The 6,052-nt window shown below is 37.0% G+C and overlaps 1 non-coding gene across 1 annotated transcript; it reads left to right on the top strand.

The window, feature by feature from the left end:
- Nucleotides 1-220: 220 nt before the first annotated feature.
- On the top strand, nucleotides 221-328 carry LOC112761799 (small nucleolar RNA R71). The gene has a single exon (XR_003182176.1). It is a non-coding gene; the product is annotated as a small nucleolar RNA R71 (small nucleolar RNA).
- Nucleotides 329-6,052: the final 5,724 nt, after the last annotated feature.

Consider the following 6,052-nt stretch of genomic DNA (forward strand, 5'->3'; position numbering starts at 1 on the left):
TATCAATTTCAAGAACTCCCTTCTTCTGAGGCGTTCCATTACTTACAGGATTCCTCTCAGAAGTGTACATGAACTGGTTATTAACAACCATGTCAATGAGTTCTTGAGCTTCTGCAGGCATTTTCTTTAGGTGAATGGATCCACCTGCAGAAGTATCCAATGACATCTTAGCTAATTTAGATAGACCATTATAGAATATATCCAGGATGGTCCATTCTGAAAGCATGTCAGAAGGACACTTTTTGGTCAGTTGCTTGTATCTCTTCCAAGCTTCATAGAGGGATTCACCTTCTTTCTGTCTGAAGGTTTGAACATCCACTCTAAGCTTACTAAGCTTTTGAGGAGGAAAGAACTTGGCTAAGAGAGCCGTGACCAGCTTATCCCAAGAGTTCAGGCTATCTTTGGGTTGAGAGTCCAACCACACTCTAGCTCTGTCTCTTACAGCAAATGGGAAAAGCATGAGCCTGTAGACTTTAGGATCTACTCCATTAGTCTTAACAGTATCACAGATCTGCAAGAATTCAGTTAAGAACTGAAAAGGATCTTCAGATGGAAGTCCATGAAACTTGCAGTTTTGCTACATTAGAGAAACTCATTGAGGTTTCAGCTCAAAATTGTTTGCTCCAATGGTAGGGATGGAGATGCTTCTTCCATGTAAATTGGAATTAGGTGCAGTAAAGTCACCAAGCATCCTCCTTGCATTATTATTATTTTCGGCTGCCATCTCCTCTTCTTGTTCGAAAATTCCTGTAAGGTTGTCTCTGGATTGTTGTATTTTAACTTCTCTTAGTTTCCTTTTCAGAGTCCTTTCAGGTTTAGGATCTGCTTCAACAAGAATGTTCTTGTCCTTGCTCCTGCTCATATGACAAAGAAGGGAATAACAAAGAAAATATGAGAGAGGGAGAATTTCGAAAATAAATTTTGAAAAAGAGTTAGTAATTTTCGAAAATTAAGAAAAAAATTAAAATTAAATTTAAAAATTGAAACAATTAATTAATTAAAAAGAATTTTTTTTGAAAAAGAGGGAGGTATTTTCGAAAATTAGAGAGGGATAGTTAGTTAGGTAGTTTTGAAAGAGATAAGAAACAAACAAAAAAGTTAATTAGTTAGTTGAAAAAGATTTGAAAATCAATTTTGAAAAGATAAGAAGATAAGAAGTTGGAAAAGATATTTGAAAATCAAATTTTTGAAAAAGATAAGATTTTTTTTTTTAAAAAGGTATGATAGAAAGATATGATTAGAATTAGTTTTGAAAAAGATTTGATTTTTAAAATCACAATTAATGACTTGATTCACAAGAAATCACAAGATATGATTCTAGAACTTAAAGTTTGAATCTTTCTTAACAAGCAAGTAACAAACTTGAAATTTTTGAATCAAAACATTAATTGTTGATGATATTTTCGAAAATATGATATAAAATTAAGAAAAATATTTTGAAAATATTTTGAAAAAGATTTTTGAAATTTTTGAAAATAAAAAAAATGGAAAAGATATGATTTTTAAAAAGGATTTGAAAAAGATAAGATTTTTAAATTGAAAATTTGATTTGACTCATAAGAAACAACTAAGTTTTAAAAAGTTTTGAAAAAGTCAACTCAAATTTTCGAAATTTATGAGTGAAAAAGGGAAAGATATTTTTTTGATTTTTGAATTTTTAATGATGAAAGAGAAAAACATGAAAATGATACAATGCATGAAAATTTTGGATCAAAACAATGAATGCATGCAAGAATGCTATGAATGTCAAGATGAACACCAAGAACACTTTAAAGATCATGATGAACATCAAGAACATATTTTTGAAAAATTTTCAATGCAAAGAAAACATGCAAGACACCAAACTTAGAAATCTTTCATGTTCAGACACTATGAATGCAAAAATGCATATGAAAAACAAGAAAAGACACAAAACAAGAAAACATCAAGATCAAACAAGAAGACTTACCAAGAACAACTTGAAGATCATGAAGAACACTATGAATGCATGAATTTTCGAAAAATACAAAGTATTTTTTAGAAAAAATGCAATTGACACCAAACTTGAAATTGACTCAAGACTCAAACAAGAAACACAAAATATTTTTTGATTTTTATGATTTTATTAATTTTTTTTTGGTTTTTTCAAAAATTAATGTGAGAAAGAAAAATAAGAATTCCAAAATCTTTAAGAAGAATTCCAGGAATCTTCGAATATTAGCCCAAAGCTCCAATCAAAGGGTTGGACATGGCTTAATAGCCAGCCAGCTTTAGGATATAAATCAGGCATGCAACAACTGATATTCAAATTAACTTGCCTCTATACTGATGGTTGGAAGCCCCTATCCAAAAGAATTAGACATGGCTTTATAGCCAGCCAGGCTTCAACATGCTTCATGAAACTCTAGAATTCATTCTTAAAAATTTAGAATAATTTTCGAAAACAGATGAGAAATTTTTGAAAGATTTTTGAACAATTTTTGAAAATAAAACAAAAAAAAATTACCTAATCTGAGCAACAAGATGAATCGTCAGTTGTCCAAACTCGAACAATGGCTACATCCCATCCTCTCTGTGAAAATGGTCCGATGCACTGTCACTGCATGGCTAATCATCTAGAGGTTCTCGATCATACTGGAATAGGATTTACTATCCTTTTGCGTCTGTCACTACGCCCAGCACTCGCGAGTTTGAAGTTCGTCACAGTCATTCAATCCCTGAATCCTACTCAGAATACCACAGACAAGGTTTAGACTTTCTGGATTCTCATGAATGCCGCCATCAATCTAGCTTATGCCACGAAGATTCTGATTAAGAGATCCAAGAGATAGTCAGTCAATCTAAGGTGGAACGGAAGTGGTTGTCAGGCACACATTCGTAGGGGAATGATGATAATTGTCACGTTCATCACATTCATATTGAAGTGCGAATGAATATCTTAGAAGAGGAATAAGTTGAATTGAATAGAAAAACAGCAGTACTTTGCATTAATTCGTGAGGAACAGCAGAGCTCCACACCTTAATCTATGGAGTGCAGAAACTCTACCGTTTGAAAATACATAAGTAATAATGGTCCAGGCATGGCCGAATGGCCAGCCCCCATGAAGGTCTAAGATAGCATAAAACTCATCAAAGATGATCCGAGGATCCTAATATAATAGTAAAAAGTCCTATTTATACTAAACTAGTTACTAGGGTTTACAGAAGTAAGTAATTGATGCATAAATCCACTTCTGGGGCCCACTTGGTGTGTGCTTGGGCTGAGCTTGAAGTTTACACGTGCAGAGGTCATTCTTGGAGTTGAACGCCAGTTTGTAACGTGTTTTTGGCGTTCAACTCTGGTTCGTGACGTGTTTCTGGCGTTTAACTCCAGACTGCAGCGTAGAACTGGCGTTCAACGCCCTTTTGCGTCATCTAAACTCGGCCAAAGTATGGACTATTATATATTGCTGGAAAGCCCTGGATGTCTACTTTCCAACGCAATTAGAAGCGCGCCATTTTGAGTTCTGTAGCTCCGGAAAATCTACCTTGAGTGCAGGGAGGTCAGAATCCAACAGCATCAGCAGTCCTTCTTCAACCTCTGAATCTGATTTTTGCTCAAGTCCCTCAATTTCAGCCAGAAAATACCTGAAATCACAGAAAAACACACAAACTCATAGTAAAGTCCAGAAATGTGAATTTAACATAAAAACTAATAAAAACATCCCTAAAAGTAACTAGATCCTACTAAAAACATACTAAAAACAATGCCAAAAAGTGTATAAATTATCCACTCATCAGTGGGCTCTCATGGAGCCTTACAGATACTCGGAGCATGATAATGGCCTCCCAACACCAAACTTAGAGTTTGAATGTGGGGGCTCTATTTGACTCTGCACTGAGAGAAGCTTTTCATGCTTCCTCTCCATGGTTACAGAGGGAGATCCTTGAGCTTTAAACACAAAGGAGTCCTCATTCACTTGAAGGACCAGTTCTCCTCTGTCAACATCAATCACAGCTTTTGTTGTGGCTAGGAAGGGTCTGCCAAGGATGATGGATTCATCCATACACTTCCCAGTCTCTATGATTATGAAATCAGCAGGGATGTAATGGTCTTCAACCTTTATCAGGGCATCCTCTACAAGTCCATAAGCTTGTTTCCTTGAATTCTCTGTCATATCTAATGAGATTCTTGCAGCTTGAACCTCAAAAATTCCTAGTTTCTCCATTACAGAGAGAGGCATGAGGTTTATGCTTGACCCTAGGTCACACAGAGCCTTTTCAAAGGTCATGGTGCCTATGGTACAAGGTATTGAGAACTTTCCAGGATCTTGTCTCTTCAGAGGTAATCTCTACCTAGTCAAGTCATCCAGTTCTTTGATGAGCAATGGGGGTTCATCCTCCCAATTCTCATTACCAAATAAATTGGCATTTAGCTTCATGATTGCTCCAAGGTACTTAGCAACTTGCTCTTCAATAACATCTTCATCCCCTTCAAAGGAAGAATACTCATCAGAGCTCATGAATGGCAAAAGTAAATTCAATGGAATCTCAATGGTCTCTGTATGAGCCTCAGATTCCCATGGTTCCTCATCGAGGAACTCCATGGAGGCCAGTGGACGTCCATTGAGATCTTCCTCAGTGGAGATCACTGCCTCTTCCTCCTCTCCAGGTTCGGCCGTGTGGGTTATGGTGATGGCCTTGCACTCTCCTTTTGGATTCTCTTCTGTATTGCTTGGGAGCGTACTAGGAGGGAGTTTAGTAACTTTCTTACTCAGCTGACCCACTTGTGCCTTCAAATTTCAAATGGAGGACCTTGTTTCAATCATGAAACTTTGAGTGGTTTTGATTAGATCAGAGACTATGGTTGCTAAGTCAGAGTAACTTTGCTTAGAATTCTCTGTCTGTTGCTGAGAAGATGATGGAAAAGGCTTGCCATTTCTAAACCTATTTCTTCCACTATTATTGTTGTTGAAGCCTTGTTGAGGCCTCTGTTGATCCTTCCATGAGATGTTTGGATGATTTCTCCATAAAGGATTATAGGTGTTTCCATAGGATTCTCCCATGTAATTCACCTCTTCTATTGCTGGGTTCTCAAGATCATAAGCTTCTTATTCAGATGAAGCTTCTTTGGTACTGACTGTTGCTGCTTGCATTCCAGACAGACTCTGAGAAATCATATTGACTTGTTGAGTCAATATTTTGTTCTGAGCCAATATGGCATTCAGAGTATCAATCTTAAGAACTCCTTTCTTCTGATTTGTCCCATTATTCACAGGATTCCTTTCAGAGGTGTACATAAATTGGTTATTTGCAACCATTTCAATGAGTTCCTGAGCTTCTGCAGGCGTCTTCTTCAGATGAAGAGATCCTCCAGCAGAGCTGTCCAATGACATCTTGGACAGTTCAGACAGACCATCATAGAAGATACCTATGATACTCCATTCTAAAAGCATGTCAGAAGGACACCTTCTGATCAATTGCTTGTATCTTTTCCAGGCTTAATAGAGGGATTCACCTTCCTTCTGTCTGAAGGTTTGGACTTCCACTCTAAGCTTACTCAATTTTTGAGGTGGAAAGAACTTTGCCAAGAAGGCATTGACTAGCTTTTCCCAAAAGTTCAGGCTCTCTTTAGGTTGTGAATCCAACCATGCTCTAGCTCTGTCTCTTACAGCAAAGGGAAAAAGCATAAGTCTATAGACCTCGGGATCAACCCCATTGGTCTTGACAGTGTCACAGATTTGCAAGAATTCAGCTAAGAACTGATGAGGATCTTCCAATGGAAGTCCATGAAACTTGCAATTCTGTTGCATTAGAGAAACTAATTGAGGCTTAAGCTCAAAATTGTTTACTCCAATAGCAGGGATTGAGATGCTTCTCCTATAGAAGTCTAGAGTAGGTGTAGTAAAGTCACCAAGCACCTTCCTTGCATTGTTGGCATTGTTGTTGTTTTCGACTGCCATGGCTTTTTCTTGTTTGAAAAGCTCTGTTAGGTCCTCTACAGAGAGTTGTACTTTAGCTTCTCTTAGCTTTCTCTTCAAGGTCCTTTCAAGTTCAGGATCAGCTTCAACAAGAATGCCCTTGTCCTTGCTCT

The sequence above is a fragment of the Arachis hypogaea genome, chromosome 16 (genome assembly GCF_003086295.3).
Source record: "Arachis hypogaea cultivar Tifrunner chromosome 16, arahy.Tifrunner.gnm2.J5K5, whole genome shotgun sequence".
Taxonomy (NCBI): Eukaryota; Viridiplantae; Streptophyta; class Magnoliopsida; order Fabales; family Fabaceae; genus Arachis; species Arachis hypogaea.